At 29.9% G+C, this 18615-nt stretch overlaps 1 protein-coding gene across 1 annotated transcript in view; it reads right to left on the bottom strand.

Moving 5' to 3' along the window:
* The window catches only part of LOC148280412 (uncharacterized), a gene marked incomplete at its 3' end in the record, with an annotated part of 251815 nt that extends 234230 nt beyond the window's left edge, over nucleotides 1-17585 (bottom strand). Inside the window, exon 1 of the mRNA XM_088228458.1 lies at nucleotides 17299-17585. The remainder of the gene's footprint in view (nucleotides 1-17298) is intronic.
* Between the last annotated feature and the right edge of the window lie 1030 nt (nucleotides 17586-18615).

The following is an 18615-nucleotide window of genomic DNA, read 5'->3' as shown; positions in this document are numbered from 1 at the left end:
AGCTTTACATTTGTGGTCACTCAAATTCATTTCTCATTCACATGAGACAATCTATTTTACTTCTACCAAGCTCCACTATTCATTTTTTTATAGCCTTTTTAACATGTTTTTCTTACTAATTGTTTTAATACATAGTGGAATTAGATAATAAGTTTTAATTGAATAGTACTCAAAATTGCTTTGTTTGTATTTGAATAAAACTCGAAAGTCCACTTTCGTTATCTTAATCCATTAAGTTAAGTTGAAATAAAAATCAGAAGTCTATTTCGTTTTAGTGGAAAAAACATCAGTTAGTAGTCTTAAGCTAGGGTTTCCTAGGACAGCGGTGCCCGTATCTTAACGGCCGTAGTGAACGGTGATGCGGTGGACAGCCGTCATAGTGGTGACCAGAGAGTGGTTTTATTTTTTAACGGTGTTATTAACACCATTTTTATAGAATACCACTCTCTAGTCACCGTTACGACGGCTGTCAACCGCGTTAATGTTCACTACGGCCGTTTAAATACGGGCACCGCTGTCTTAGGAAACCCGAGCTTTAGAAATGCTTTTTAATCAATACTTTTATTATTTAAAAAATCATTTTTTTATATTGTAAGTTCTTTATAGAATGAAATTAATTCATTAAGTTCAAAACTATGCTGTTTTGGAAATCGCACAATCACAAAATCTTGTTTCCTGAACATTTCATTCAATTCCTTTGGATTATCCATTAAGGAACAGATATTCATTATTTATTTGCCAAAACATAATTTGCGTTTTCATATGATTTGGAAAACTCACTTTGTGGTTCATTATTTTAATTCAAATGAAAATAGTTGTTACGATATTTTATAAAGTTATTTTCATTTTTAATTATTTTTATTTTCATTTATAAATTTTATCATATGTACATTTTTTGTACACTTTACTCAGCTTATAAGGATGCATACCCCGTTCTAAGCTAGGCAATAGGGAAATATCACTTTTTTTATTATTTATAAGTAATAAAGGTCTATGAAATACTGTCTAGTGAAAAAAGAAAAAAAAAATAGTGGTATAAAAAATATTTTTGAATTTGTAATTTTGAATTCCCGCAAAAACCGTCATTCCATTGGTCACGCCTCTAATACGTCACGATTTGTGTTTATTTGTACCTGGCTATTAACATTTGTTTAGAACATGATCACATATCTTGACGTCACAGCAACCAAGGCCAAACACGTCGTGTTTTTCTAGCAACGTATTTTCATTACATTTATTTTTGACATTTATGTATGAAAACATTTCTTCATGATATCAATATTTATTTTGAAAATACAATTAATTATTCTAAGTCCATTTCACATATTTTTATCGGTAATCGTACTACGTGATATTTCCATATTACATTTTAATACATTATAATAATTTAATAATAAGTTGATAGAAAGAACAGACATAAAAAAATCTAGTAGAATGCACATATTGACATTGACATATATATACAATATATACAAACATCTACCCAAGCGCAAACGCATACACACATACATATTTATATTACGTCTTCTGTGTAAATTGATGTACCACACTTATAATACATAAAAATACATTCATATATATTTATTTATTATTTGTACGGCCTGGGCCGGTCATATGATACAAATATTGTGCAAGAAACTGAACAAAAATAACATTAACTATGTAGCAAAGATAAACAAGGCCAATAAAATAATGGTATACAAGTATGCTATTAATTTGCACAAGTTGTTTGTTTACGTTTTAAAATTAACAAATGAGGTTATTATAATTACGGTTTTTGATAATTCGGATCGAATTCAAACGGTTTTATTAATTCTTGTCGAGTTTTATCAAAATGTTTTCTGGAAAATCTTCAAGAACAAGTGTCTTATACTGGGAATAGGCTGTGCAAGCCTCTGGTCGCCACAGCCGAAACTTTGATTAATGGTGTGAAAAAGTTTCCTGATCACGAAACGTGAATGATTGCGTCCTGAGAATGGGATGTGTGGAACGCTTTGTCTAACTGGTAGCCGCCCCGAATGTGTTTTCTAGCTAGTTGGACTCGAGAATAGAAAAAAAGAATGAAACATTCGAAAATAAACGGTCTAAAACGGACAAAACGTGTTACAGCGATCGATGGGAATTTTTTTCATTTGACAAGCAATTTTTCTTCTAATTCGAGTAAAACCAGAACCCTGGACGAGTGTTTCCGACTCGATCCCTGCCCTCACGTAAAAATTCTGAATGAAAAAAAAAGAGTAGATATAAGTTCACCTCATTGTACAGTGGTTGGCGCGTTCCTCTAACATTATTGAGGTCGTGGGTTCGATTCCTAGCACAATTGACGTGAAATATTTCTAATGTTGTTCAGACCGCAAGATTTCATTGCTGGATTGGCACCTGAAGCTTAAGACTAATAACCTTACCTTTATTTTACAGATTATCTAAATACGCTGAATTTAGTTTAAAATTGCAATGCTCTTTGCACCACTGGGTGCGGAAAAGGGAATTATTAGCAATCCATTTCAGAGAATTTTATTCGAAAAACTTTGAATTTTTCATTCTTTTATCCAATATTAAAAGTGCAGAAAGCAATACAAAAAAGACAAATCATCGTTACAAAGTACATTTATTTGTTTTTCCACGATAAAAAAAATAACAGTTAGCAGAATAATTGAAAATTTTTAATGTAAAAACATTGGTTAATCGATTAATGTTAAACAGTGTGAATATTGACCCATGAAGCCTGCTGCCTGACAGGTCACTAAGCATATAAACGATTTCATATTATCATTCGTAATAATTTATTTGTTTCAATTGCCATATAGGTGTTGATGTAATACTTTATCTGGTCCAGGTGGATGAATACAGGTAAATAACTGTATTCATCTGTGAATTAGATATATGTGAAATAGAAACAGAACCTTGGACGTGTGTTTTCCACTCAGTGGCTGCTCTCGGGTAACAATATTTAATCATGAAATCTAGTGATGATAAGTCCTCCTAGTTGTGTAGTTGATAAAGTGTTGGAATAGCATTCTTAAGTTCCTGGGTTCAATTCTTGGCAGGGTGGACGTGAAATATTGATTTTTAAAGGGTTTTGAAACTGCAATATTTCATTGTTTCTGAAGTAAAATTTGAAACGCATGACCGACCATCTTATCTACCACTTGATTTTTTTAAATTTTATTTAGAGTACAAACAGATGCACAGGATATTTTTTTTTCACGGTGATTATTAAACTTAAGATAATATTTAGTTTTATATAAATTATCCATACACTGTATAATATTCACCAATCTGAAGATGCCCATTAGAGGGTGAAAGCGCTAATTGGTCAAAATAAATAAGTGGAAGTGTACCAAGTATTTTTTAAATTAATAACTTATTTGTAAATATAAGTTATTACATCACAACTACAACAGTGTTAGTCACTCTCCAAGCACAAGAGTTAATTTTTTTGGAGAGTTACAGTGATAAAATTTACTAGATGTATAAACGTAGATCTGTATAGAATTTTTTTTAAACATGTACCTTTTATGAAAATTATAATGGATTTTTTTTTTTTAAAGTAGTCGAAATAATGTTATTCGTATAAAATTAAGTGAAGGAAATAGGGACCAAACAAAGGGATAGTGGGAAGGAAAAAGAAGGAATGTGATAAGGAGTGGTCAAGGATGAATGAAAAAACGTAAGAAAGTAAAATTACATTTGATCTGATGACGAGACATAATGAGCAAAAAAAGGCAAAACGTCTATCCTCTGGTATTCATCAATCAAGATTGTTAGTTTTCTCTACCTATTATATGAAGTGTTAAATATATTCAGACTATAAAAAATATTTTTTAATGTTTCATTTTAGATGATCGAATACGCTAAATTTGGTTTACCAATGCCGTGCCCTATACCACTGAGTATGGAAAGGGGGAGTGATGATGGTAACATTCATTTTTTCGTTGAATAATAATTACAAATTTATTTTTATTTTTCCACCATTAGAGTGTACCTACTTCTAAATCTCAAAGAATCTGCCAACTCTGTACCAATTAACCACTTTGTACTTCACTCTTATGCGTAATAAGGTAAAAAGGATGTTTTATATTCGTGTATTAACGAAAGCCCTGACTTACGTATAACAAATCCTGACTTTTGTTTAATGCTTCGCTCTAATTAAAGACCAACACTTCAACATTGAGAGAGATTAATTTTTCGATTTCGGCAAAAGAGAATACAAGAAAAAATTTACAGATTAAATAATTTCATCTGAAATGTGGCGTCACAAAATAAACGGAATTTTCGGTATTTTTTGTGCATCTCCAAAAAAGTGATTAACGCAGAAGACTACCACAAATAAGGTCAATGGCATTATACGCTTAAAATTTGATTTGATTTATTCATTTAATATCTGTATCCGCCCAGAGTGCTTTTACATGAAAGAACATGAGTTTTATGTTATACAAAGTATACTTATTTATTTTATTCATTAAAAATTACACTCGTTTAAATATTTATGAACTTATGAGGAATGAATTAGGACTGAACTTATGAATTAGGCTGTGCAATTCATAAGAATTAACAAAAAAAAAAGTAAAATTAATTAGATTAAATTGTAACGAAATGTGATGAAATAGAATAACAATCCAGAAAAACAAGTAAAAATAATAAAATTCCAAAAAATACAATGTTAAAAAGATAATCGAATATAAATATTAAAATATAAATTATACAAATTAAGATTCATACATAATCAAATAAACAAAATAATAGTATCATTGAAATCAACTTAATGATATTATAATAGTAAAATACAGTGTTATGAAAAAAAAAAAAAAAATAATGGTTTCATTGAAAATCAATAGAAAAAGAATATATATACTAAAACAAAATTGAAATGATAATTAAGATATGGTTTCTAGAAACTCACTCTGTACTAATGTAAGAAATATGAAAAATAAATAATTTACCAAATAAGAGTGAGTACTAAATTAAAGAATACAAAAATACGTAATAAAATATATAAAAATGTTAAAAAAAACATAAAAATAATATACTCGTGTAGATACTCATCTAACTAGTTTCGAATGACACCGATTAATGGACTTGCATAAGTAATGATAAAATAATGCATAAAAGTAGGTTGGTACATAATTATATTTGAAAAATTGTCGTCGGCCTCATGGTGTAAGGATCAGCATGTTTGCCTACCAAGCAAGAGGTCTCGGGTTCAATTCCCGATATAGTAGATATGAAATATTTATTTAAAGGGGTGGTTTCACATCAGAATATTTCAAAGTCCCTGCACTCGTACCTGAAGCGTAAGACCGATCACCTTATATTCATGTTTCAAAAAATTTAAAGACGCTGCAATTGGTGTACCAATAAAGTGCCCTGGAAAGGGGATGATTATGATGAAAAATTTAAGCAAAAAAAATGACTTTATAGCGTTCTACTGTAATATTTGTAACGCAATAATATATAAATACAAAAATAAATAAATCACGTATTTTATGTGAAAAACATTCTTTGACAATACTTTTTTGTTCCCGACAACGTAATTATATTTTTATATGGCCAATATTTAACCCTACACTGCCCAGTATAGATAATCTGCTTCATACCGTTAATCGCAGTATAAAAGTGATTTAAAACATTTTTATCACTCGGCGATCAGTATATTATAGTTTATACTAACTAATCTACAATTTATTTCACAAATCGCCACCAGCCAGAAAAAAGTCAGTTGCACGTGTTCTGTAAAAAGTGTGATTTACCAAAAATGTGTTCAATTGGTGATTTCTTTGTATTAAAACAAAAATGTTAAAATTGTTAACGTAAGATACTAGATAAAAAAAACAATCGTTTCTGGTTTTTTTAACATTCTTGTATTTTCGAACCTTTTATATTATCTACATAAGAAAAAACACAGAAAAATACACGTGACGCAAAAAGATAAACGTGGGGATCTACCAACGTATTTTTTTAGATATTTGCTTAATATGACTGCTTTACTGCGGATCTACGATGCAAATGTTGATGGATACAGAAAACGAAGAAGGCCTAGAAAGACATGGCACTGAAAATCCATCAAATACTTGAAAATGGACATGTCAAAAGTAGGAATAATCGGCGTGCGTTTATGAGAAGTTGTATGAATGTAGAGGAAGCAAGGTCTGTTTGCCAAGATAGAGTGATATGGCGTTCTATCCTTTCTGCCTACCCCTACGGGGAAACGGCGTGATGGTTTGTTTGTTTGTTTGTAGAAACTCATATGGTTGTAGGATTGGGTTGTTGAGCGTTGGAGCTCCTACCCCAGTTAGAGATTGACAGAGAAGACACGAGGTTGCTGTTTGATGTCTATTTATTACATGGCGAATAAATGATGATGGGTTGAAGAGACTGCACTTGAACTACATGCTGGAGCTGAGCGAACTGCACTGATCTTGTTGGGCTGACTGACTGGAGTTGCGTCCTATGGTATCTTTATAGACGACGTTCTTTTGTTGTTCATTTCTTCATGGTAGGGACGATGTAAATGTACTGCAGAACGATGCCTTCCGATTTCATGTGCAATACTCATAGAGTTGCATTATACGTATGTATTGGATTCGATAGAAAATGATGACATTGCATCGTCGGTCATTAGTCTACTTCAGGTGAACTAATTTAACACGTGTGTGTCATCGATTATGGACTATAGACCCCACATGGTTATATGGATTAATTACAGACAAAAATTCGACATCCTCAGTTTTACCTAAATGGAGATGGCAACATCATTTTTTAGTGTCACTTACATTTTTAGTCAGAATTAGAAAAACTGGGCAGTGAAGGGTTAAATAAAATATACACACAATAAAATCACGCATTGAAAATTAAAAAAAAAAGGATTTTAATAATGCAAAATGCGTAGTAGAGCCAAAAAAACATGTTCATGCCAGTTTACCGTGAACATAAAGCTGTATCGTCGCTCTAGTTTGTTTTTGTCCAACAAACGAAATAGAGTCAAGTGTACAGGAGTTTTGAGAAAGCCTTTGTTTATTAAATTGAATTGAAATAAATATATTTTTATAAATGTTTAGTGGGTTTTTTAACAAATTTCGTACAAAAAAAAATTTAATCTCTATTTCTGCAGTTTTGTGTTTTGGTCTGTCGGATAAAAATGAACTGAAGCTACGGCGTGTCGCGCTTTTTTATGCTGCTTCACATTTATGATCCGCTGCGCGTATAACACTATTTCCCACCAAATAAAAGATAAGTTCCGAAGCCTCAGTTGAATGGACCACAAGACGGGTGCTTAGTTCCATATCTAGTGTGTGCACATAGGCTGGGTTCTATCCTTATTGTTCATGCTATAGTAATTGGCCACCCTAAATCTAATGTTCAAAAATGAGCAACTTTAATTGTTTATCTCCACCATAAAATAAACTCTATTTTGTTTTAATTTTTTATTACATTATACGCATAACACATATTTATTTCTGACTATTACATTTAGAACGGTTAATTTTTCTTCATATATATAGTTCCTCTGTACGTGTGATGTCACCGTACTCCTCCTAAACGACTTAAATGATTTACGTGCAGTTTTTATAAAAATATAGATCTTTGCGCTAGCGTGTTTGTAGATAAAAATCTACAATCGAATATGTAAAAAAGAATTTAGGATCATAAATGTTTTATTAATTGATCTACCAGGGTTGCATTCGAGGAGAATGCATTTGCCAAAAAAAGGAAAGATATTGTTTTTTTGGGTATAAAAAAGTTTGTTTTTGAATGTTTACAAACAACATTTGTTTTTTGTGGATCACAATCCGATTTTTTACTTAAATTCCGTATAATTTCTACCCATGTATTTCTTTTTATTGGATTTTTGGCAACACTAAAATTATATCAAATTTAATGCATTTTTAAAAATTGTATTTCTACATAAGTACACCCCTTTGTTGGTGAGACGACCGTAGTGTGACGTTTGCAAAAAGAATATCATATTTAAAAAAATATTTATTTTATGTTTCGAAATTCAACCATAAACAAGTATCCACTTAAATTCAATTTTTTTTTAATATTGACAATTTTTAGTTTTGGAATTTAATCACAAACAAGTATATAGGTACCTACTTATCAATGAAAAGTCTTTTGCCAACGTTCGGACAGGACAACGTCTGTCGGGTCCACTAGTAAAAAAAATATATATTTTCCACATTGTAAACAATAATAAATAATAGAAATAATGTGATCTCACTGGAATTACTCGTTTCGAGGATATTCAACAAAACACTTTTTTTTACCTGTGAGAATATACAAAAATGACTTACACAGAGAGAAATAACAAAACATTAATGCAGTTATAAACACTACGTTTAATTGAACGTAGTTATGCAAAAAGCAGACAGTCATATATAAACGAAACTGAGATAATAGCACTTTTGTGAAATGAGTGAATTATCAAATCCAAACAAAAGTTGGAATGTTTTTGACTCAAACAAATGATAAACAATGAATATTACAAACAAGAATCTTATTATGTATTTGACTTGTTTTAATGATTTTTTAAAAACAATAAAAAATTTCTAGAGATGTGCGTGTTTTCTGCAAATTGAGAAATGCTTTTTTGTGCTCGACACCATTTTCAGAAAGTGATTAATACAGTTTTTTTGTACAAAAGTGGTCTGGCTGTTTTTAGCAGAACATAGAATTGACCTTCCTGCACCCGATAACATCAATATCTAATTTTTTTCAAAATTGTAGACTGGCTGGTTTCTGCATAACTACCTTCAATTACTATGGCACACATTCTTTATCAATGCAAAACAACCGATTTATTTTTAGACAGAATCGATGAGAACGTCATGCATCACAAAAATGACAAATAACAAGTAATGCGTAATGTTATTTTCAGGACGCGGAAAACTGTAATATAAAGATCCTTGTTTAATGCATTATGTCATTGTCTCTTCTCGTCTCTTGTCTCGCCTGGTGTCCTTTAGTATAGTGTAGTTTGCCAAGTGGCAGTTGACGGCATCCTTACTGAGCGCTTGCCACTTTGCGGATTCGGCAAATTGCCATTACAGAGACAGTGCCGCTCGCATAAACAGGTCTGCTCTCAGGACCATAGAAATTATTATGGAAGCTCACTAATACATATTTTTTATAATGAATTACTAACGTTTTTGTTAACTTTTTAAAGAATAAAAGTAAATATACTGTTATTAATACTACCAATCTTTTTTTTTTTTAAGGAATAACCCGCTGAGCCTCTATTTTGAGGCTTGTCAGCAGGTGGGATAGAGAAGATTTGGAATAAATTTATGAAAAATACACCACAACACCAAACCAATTTAGAAAAAAATCTTTCTTGGATTTTTTCTTGCAACTGGCGGAAATCGAACGCGTGACGCCAGTTTCACAGTTGGCCATCCAACCAACTGCACCACGGCGCCTGTTTTTTTTTTTTTTTTTTGCCTTAACTCGTTTGCAAGTGATTTCGGACGGCGCCGGCGCCTGTTAGAATATGGTATATTAATAACTATTGCTTGTTAACATAAGTTTTGTTCCTTTTATTCCTAATTTAAAAATGAGCACCAAAATTAAAATAAAATGATAAACAATATACGGCATTTGAAAATTTTGTTTGTGCGTTACATATATTATTTAATTTGATTACAAGCCTTAAAAATGATAACCTTAAGTTTATGTAAAAAAAATGGTCGTGATAAATCGCGTCATTAGGTGCAAAAAAAGGAATGATGATAATGACATTACGAGACAATAAATGATCAAGATATTCTGCAGGTGTCAAATGCAGTGCCCTGTGCACCGCTGGGTGCAGATAGAGAAATGATGATGGTGATGACAAAAAAAATTAATTTAAACCAAGTTATTTAACTTTACTCAGATGCAATACAATTGCATATTTAAATCATATGTTGGAAAAAAAAACTTTAATGATCTTCCAGAAATCTTAAAATCAACACCAAATATTAAAACATTCAAATCTAAATTTGAAAAAAACACATGAGACCTAAACCTGAATTCCATACTGTGGAAAATTGTGTATCTTTTAGAATATCTTATTTTAATATATCTGTTGTGGATAGTTAAAATAAAATGTTAACCAAATATAACACATACATATGTGTTTAGATACTATATTATTGATGTATAAAAATAAAATTTAAAGCATTCTCTTTCTCTTAACACGAGTTTTCACTATATTAGAAAGGTAGGAACGATATAACTCATTATGTATGTACCAACCATTTTGTAATTTTATACTTGTTAAGAATTATTTTAATAAATACGTTTAAAAAAATACCTTATGATTTTTTAAATACTTATATGCGTTTATCATTAAATTCAACTGTTTTGATATTTTCTTTAGCAAGTGGTAAAAAGGTATTGCCAAGGACTGTTAAAGGGTTTATTGGTAAACAAATTAAATATATTTCATTAGGTGTTAAAATAAGTTTGGTAATTTTTTTGAAGAGAGAGACTGATTACCTTACCTTCATGCCAAATAATAAGAGTATCTGTACCAAACAGGATAAAACATAGGAGTCCACTTTTAGCTCTTTTAAAGCTAAAAAATGTAGAAACTATCCCAATAAGCTATTTTATACCTGCATTTTTAAACGTACACACCAAAGTCCACTTTTGTCATGAAAACTACTTTTTAAGCAGAAATAATAAAATGTTGTTCACTTTATTTTAATACATAAAACGTCAGGAGTCTCAGATACGCTTTTTTTTAAATATATACTTTAATTATCAGAATAATCATTATTTTCCACTAAAAGTTCATTAGAGAAAATATCTCATTTGACTAAAAAGTCATGAGGTTTTGGGAATCGCACAATCACAAAATCTTGTTTCATGGACACTTCATTTGTGACTTCCGTGGTTTATCCTTTAAGATACAAATATTATTTTCACAAAATGCTGCATTTTATTTTCCTATGCAATATCGGGTAGGAAAAGGGAGTAACGATAATTATTCATTAATACGCCCTACGGACTTTCACATTTATTAGTAATACATTCAAATGCAGCAGTGTAACATAGGTATGTACAATAAGTTAAAAGTAAGAATAACATAAGGAAAACTATAAGAAAGTTTTATGTTAAGAAAATGAATCCATATAGGTATAGGGGTAAACAGAAAGATTTTTAATATATTTACATATATAAATATACTCACATACATACACATGCATATGCGTACATACACAAACACATATACATACGTGTATACACACATACATACATATATATATTTATATACATATATAAATATATATATAAATATTTACACACAGTGCTTTACCTTAAAAAGATAAAAATTAAAAATAATATGGTCATTTCAATATAACGTGAAAAACTTTAAAAATTAAATCAAAAAGTATTATTTTACATAAATACTAAATATTTATAACACGGCAGATTTGTATAAAGAACATATTTAGATATAAAAAAATTGTTCAACAATGTGTGCAGATAACATTTTAAAAGGAAAAGAATTTATATATATATTTTTCTTTAAAAGGTACAAAATATAAGTATATTAAAAACAATAAAATTCTTTCGTCTCAATTTTTTTTTTTTTTAATAGTAATAATAATGAAAATAAAATTAATTTAAATAATAAGTATACACGTAAATATGGTACACAATAGTACTTATACAAAAGTAAACATAGAAAGCACTATAATCTAAAAAATGTAAATTACCGTTCGTCATCTTTGAAATGATTCAATAGAGTTGATTTGTATAAGCTGTACTTTATTTGAAAAATATCAGCAACGTCGAAATAGTTATAGCCAAGAACATGGAGTCGATTCAGAATAGCATTATACGAGTATACGGTTCACGAATTGTTGCAACTAAACGGAATTTAGTGAATAAAGAACAATATTAAGAAATTTTATACATATTAATTTATGGCCTTTTAAATACCTAACCTATAATTGTAAAAAGACAAATGAAATATACCAAATTCACCATTCTCGTCATTTTGCCAGTGTTGTCTAGGAATTGGTGAATTGCATATTATAATAATTATGACTGCCAGGAGAATAAAAAAATAACGCTAACTGCCGAGTATTTCGAACAGGTACTTTTATGCTGATAATACTAATTAATTCCGGGTCGTCCGTTACTCCATTTGCTTTTATATATAAATTTTGTTAATCGTTTATAATTCTTTTTATACCAAGAGTTGACATATTTAGTGTACACAATAATTTATATTCTGCTTGTGTCAGAAAAGGTTTTTGGCGTTTATATTGTAGTGCTATATTTAGTTATAAAGGTGCTAAACTTGCTTTGTTTCTTTGTTGTTCTCATTATGTGTTATTTTCTAAATGTTAATATTATGTCCCGAATTGAGTTATTGTAACTCCTGGGAATGTAATTCAACGTATTATACTTGTAAAATACTTAGTGTTATATGATTTATTAATAAAAAAAAATTAAAAAATCGTTATCAATATTTTCAGTGGGTATGGTAAGTTTGTAATTGATGAATCTAAGGAATTACGTTGTACTCTTTCTAACTTTAAAATATGAACATCGTAATAAGGTGACTTGATAAAAAGACGCTTTAAAGATAATTAATCTGATAATTTGGTCGTGATAGTCCGTTGTATTGGCTGTGGGGCGGTAGGGCGGCTGGCGGGGGCGGCGGCGGTAGGCGGTATCGAGAGGAGGCATTAGGAAATACAAGAGCAGCAGTTAAATAGCCCATAAAAGTTCCGCGCGAGTTCCGCTGCCCGCTCCCGCACGATTCTGGGGCGGATTAACTCTCGCTGCGTAGCTACACACACGTACATCGAAACTCTGAACAACTGACTGTATTGTTTTAACCACCGCTGTATTTTCCTACTTATTCTAAGAATAATACAAAATACTGTTTTTCTAGTCAGTTCCTTTGCCACAATATTTTGGGAATGTAAGTTTTTATAGACAAGTAAGAAATGACAAAGGGAGATTTTTAGGATTGGCAGAAGTAGAGAACATGGAAGCTTTGGTGTTTTTGGACCAACGGCAATTTAACGTATTTACGCAGAAAGCAAATGATAAACAATGAATATATAAGTTTTTTTATAATACAAACAAGAATTTAATTATAAATTTGACTAGTTTTAATGGGTTTAAAAGTACCCTGAAATTTTTTTAGTGCTGTGAGTGTTTTCTGCAAATTGAGAAATGCCGTTTTCAGAAGACAACATTTTCAGAAGGTGATTAATACCACTTTTTATATGAAAGCGGTCTAGCTGTTTTTGACAGAATATAGAATTGACCTTGATTAGTACATTATATATATTTTTATAATGTACTAATCAAGGTCTTTTATTTTTTCTTTTATTTATTTTTATTAGTATATTTATTTTTATATCTGTTATTTTCTTTCCTTAGGTTATTAGTTTTTGGAATTCCAATTTTAGTTACCATTGAAAAAAAAAAAAATATATATATTATATATTCTTTTATATCTTATATTTTCTTTTTCATTTTCTCAACATTTTTTTAAATTTTTTATGTTATTTACAATTTTTTTGTGTTTTATTTTTATTATTTCTTTATGTTTATTACAATGTAGTATTATAATGTTTATTATTATGTAGTAAAGTGTACATATATATTATAAATTTAGCTTCAGAACAGGTATTTTTGAATCAAGTGAAGCTGCTATGATTATTTTTTTACAATTCAATTCTATGTCAAATGCTTATTTTTTTTATTTTGTATTAAATGTATTTACTTTTATTTGTAGCCAATAAACGCCGTATTTTGGCACTGGACCTGAACTTGAACCTTACTGCACCCGATAACATCAATATCCATTTATTTTCAAATTGTGGACTGGCTGTTTTCTGCATAACTGCGTTCAATTTAAAGATAAAAAATGTTCAATATTATGAGTGAAAATTCTTTATGGTAGTTCATTGAAATTTATTATAAAAAGAATAGACGAGTGATACTTTAATCCACAAATTCGGAAAAACCAGCCTCGAAGATTTTGCGAAAGTGATGACACCAGTCGCTGATTTTTCCAAATTTATGTATTAAAGTACCATTGGTTTTTAATTTCTTTAATAAAAAGTTTTGCATTTGTTTAATATAACAGAACGAGCTCAATCCTAAGTCAAATACAGTATTTGTCTCCAAACCCGAATGTCATACAGCGTTAAAAGTGATCACATAACCCAGCCAATTTCATATCAAAAGCCTTGTAAATAACTTGACTTGCTTACAACAAAAACGGAAAATATTTTTGACAAAAAAATATGGAAGTCTTAACATTTATATAGCTTATGACTTGTCATTGGCTGGTTTAAATATCTACGTTACAGACCATGTAACATACACCATTTCACGTACGTTTGCAGATCTATTTGTCTTCTATTCTTCTATTCTTTGATTTTTGTAAAATCAAAGAGTTGAAACCTATAAAAAATAATAATAACTATTTTTTTTGCAACAGGGAGGGAAAACATTTTTGAGAAGGGTCTAGACCTCTGCATTCCCTTACTTTAATGGATGCTCAAACATATGGATTCTCCATACTTTTAAAAAATGTTTTTTTTCCTCTCTCTTGCAAAAAAAATAGATCTCAATAACTCCCTAGGGAGGAAAACCAGCCTGTTTACAAACATTGACATATTGATATATTATGATATATTATGTTTATATATCGATATATTTCGTCTGTCTTTATAAAAATATAGGTTAAGTTTTCAAAAGGTTATAAATTAATTTCTATAAAATTTCTTAATATTGTTCTTAATTTACTATTTTTTATTTCATGTATCTCTATAATAATGTATAAACTTATATGTATGTATATGTATGTGCATGTATGTGCATGTATGTGTATGTATATATATGTACATGCATGTATGTATATGTGTGTGTATGTATGCATATGCATGTTTATGTATGTGTGTATGTTTTCATATGTAAATTTATTAAATATTTTTCTATGTACCCATATACCTAGGTACATTTCCTTATTTTTACTTATTACGGTATCTTTTAGTTTTTCTTATGTAATCTTAAAATTTTAACTAAATTTACATACTTATGTTTCACTGCTGCACTTGAATGTAATTTCTAATATATGTAAAAGCCCGTTGGGCGTGTAAATTAATAAATAAATAAATTTGAACTTACTCAAACATTGTTGATTAAACTAACTAATATAAAAAAAAGGTAAAAAAAATGTTTTCCAGAGTTGCCTAGAAGGAGAAATGTTTCAGCCGGATGAATCTCACCGACATGATAAAGGTTTCGGCTCTCTTACTTCACTAAAGTCAACATATTGAAGAGTTGAGAAACTGTGGATGTTTGAACATAGGCAGAATAATAAATATTACACAAGCTGTTAAGTGGCCACATAAACCCAACAAATACAGGTCATAAGCCCAATAAATGCCTGGACTTCCACATCCTTCTTAAACATGTTTTTTCTCTCTGTTGCAACTAATTTAGATCTTAATAATTTTCTAAGGAGAAAAAGCAGCCTGTCTATAAACATGCTAACATACTTAAAATACTAGCGTATTATTATTATTATTTTTTATATATAGCGGATATAATTTATTTACTTAAAATTGCCTCTGGTTCAATTGACTGTCCTGAACTACTTTGCAAACTTTCTAACTATAAATTTTCCTATGAGGAGAAATCCAGTATTTGTCTACAAACAATTGGTTACATGTCCCACATTTTCCTATTTTAAGATTCTCCAATTTAGTTGAAACATAATGTCTCAATCGTGACTCGTATTTACACACAATATTTTGAGTTTGTCCACATTTTTGTAGACAAGGACTGAATTCAACTCCCTGGGGAGCTGTTAACATTAACATATTACAATTTTACCTTCTCTTAAATGTTCTTCATCTCTGTTGTAATATGTCAATGTTAACAGCTCCACAGGGAGTTGAATCCAGTCCTTGTCTACAAAAATTTGGACAAACTCAAAATATTTATGATAAATCTACCTGGTCCATGAAGAAGTATAGAAATTGAAAAAATAACATTTTCAGGCGTTGCCTAGTATGTAGGTGAAATAATTCAATTATATGAATCTCACCCGCATAAATAAAGGTTTCAGCTCTTTAACTTCACAAACATCAACAGATGAAAAAATTGAAGGAATATAGATGTTTAAATATGGGCAGAATGGTGAATGTTACACAGTGTGTAAAGTGGCCACTTAAACCAGCCAATGACAGGTCATAAGCCCTGTAGATGCCTAGACTTCTATATTACCTTCGCTTAAATGTTCTTCATCTCTGTTGTAATATGTTAATCTTATTTATACTACCACTGCATTTTTCCAAGTATTTAGGAAAAGAAAACGATAACCACCTTATTTAGTACGCTATGCAAAAACATTTTGATTACATCCAAGTTCTCAATCCTTCATTTTTCAATTCATGTTTTTATCCAATCATGAAACGAGAATAACCTGAAAACCATCAAGGAAAGTAAATTTATGAGTGGAGGCTCTGGTAATATCTTCTTTAGAGAACAAATATCAGATTTAATGATATCTTAACTCATTTTTCAAATATATTTCATGTGTGATCTTTTTTGTTAAATAATGACTACTGGAGGTTTTAATCCTTACACAGCATAATTATAAAATTAGTCAACGTAAAAAATAAAATAAAAAAGCGTTATTTTTGAAAATAAAATCCCAAATTTATATATCAAAAAAAAATAAAAAATATTCTTTGATGTATTGCAACGGAATGTTAAGTCGATTGTACGCGTATAAAATGTTTAATAAGTAATAATGTTATGCAGTATTATCATGAAAATAAATTTATTTGTTTGTTTAATTATTCAACTTTACAAATAAAATCACAAAGTAATCATTTCCGCTATTAACTTTATCAATACATTAATTTTTTAAATTAAAAGAAAATCTATTATAAAAAAATACATATTATATTCTGTAATTGAAGATATATGTTCTTTGCAATTTTATCGACGAATATCTACAAATTGTAGGTTTTAAAAAATCGCATATATTTGTTCGATAAACTTATAAAATAAAATAAAGAAAACGAATGAAGTAAAACATCTCCCTAATTATTAATATGTTGCACGTTTACTTAATAATATTACTTACATATCATCATTTTGATACAGCAAAGCTTCCTGTATGATCATTTTTAAAAGTCATGCCTTCTATTTATTACACGGAATATTATTAAAGACCTTTTTTTTCAATATTTATATGGTACCTAAATAGAATATATTTTTTTGATATATATTTATAATTTATTAATTATTTGTGGGTATTACCTTTTTTACAAAATATTTCCAGGTAGTCGAAACTTAGTCAGTATTTTCACTGATTTTCAAACTCAAAGTTACAAATCATTTAAACAACATTTTTTTCACGATTTCCAATTACACTCACAGTAACTGTATCACTTTATACTCTAAAACCACTTCACTTAAAACTGAATTGATAAGCTAAACAACGAGATTTTTTAGATCAAACCGCTCGCGATTCAAAACCTAAACTGTTTTTGTAATAAATTTTAATCTTCCCCCACGTCAATTTACTTCGCAAAATCGCGACCAACTGCCTTCAATCCGAATACATTCGAGGGCGCCCCATAACGGTCTACAGCGCACAATTAACACGCAGATGCAACTAAAACACGCCCTTAAAAAGGATACACTACTGAAATTACTGCGATACAACTGCGAAAGAAAAGGAAAGCATTTTTGCTAGGAGCTGTTTTCCCGCCTACGTATTGTGAAATATTTCCCCAGTTAGGTCTTTACGCCGCAAATAAATAAAAACTCTACGTGTGAAATTAATGACGCTTAAAAATGTCGCATGATCGTACGCTTTAAATATTTTGCTTGTTGTTTTCAGTTGATTTTTTTTACTACAGCGTCCATTTATTTCCATTACCGGGTCGGTTTCATGGAGTTAGGAGTCGTTCGGTCATGCGCACTAGATTCAATCATCCAGATGTCTCGATGCACTGAATTGAAAGGCGAAGCAAAATGGAAAATGCATTCACGGAAAACTGATTCCAATAATATATATTGAAATGTTTGAATGTTGACACGTGTCATATACAATCACCCGACATGATTGAATTTTATGGAAATCATTAAATTCCGTTTCACAATTGGCACGTTGGTAGACTTGGTTATTTATTCAATTTGTCGGGGACTTTTTGAAAATATTTTTGTATCTATTTTGCATTATCATTTGACAATTGTTGCCGGATAAGCGTGTTTGGAACTTATTTTGAAGTAATTATAACAGATACAGCAACAACGTTTATCCAATAGGTGAATAAACAATCGTTTAAGTGTGTACAACTTTTTGAGATGATCACTGGATAAACGCTCAAAGGATTTCATCTTAATGAAAGATTTTGGCATGTTCAACGTATTGTCGAGGGTCAAAAGAGAGAACAAATTGAAATTCAATAACAAACAAAGCAAAATGAATGCTCGGTATTATATCAAAGGTATAATTTTTAAAAAAAACCTTCTAGATTTAATTTAAAGCATCTTAGAATGTATGCTTTAGCAAAATGTTTTCCATATTATCAGTTTATTATCACTTTACTTTAATTAGCATAAAAATAA

Source organism: Micrasema longulum, unplaced genomic scaffold, assembly GCF_059751315.1.
Source record: "Micrasema longulum isolate JH-2025_06_02 unplaced genomic scaffold, ASM5975131v1 h1tg000582l, whole genome shotgun sequence".
In the NCBI taxonomy this organism is placed as follows: Eukaryota; Metazoa; Arthropoda; class Insecta; order Trichoptera; family Brachycentridae; genus Micrasema; species Micrasema longulum.
This window is presented reverse-complemented; position numbering and strand designations above follow the sequence as displayed.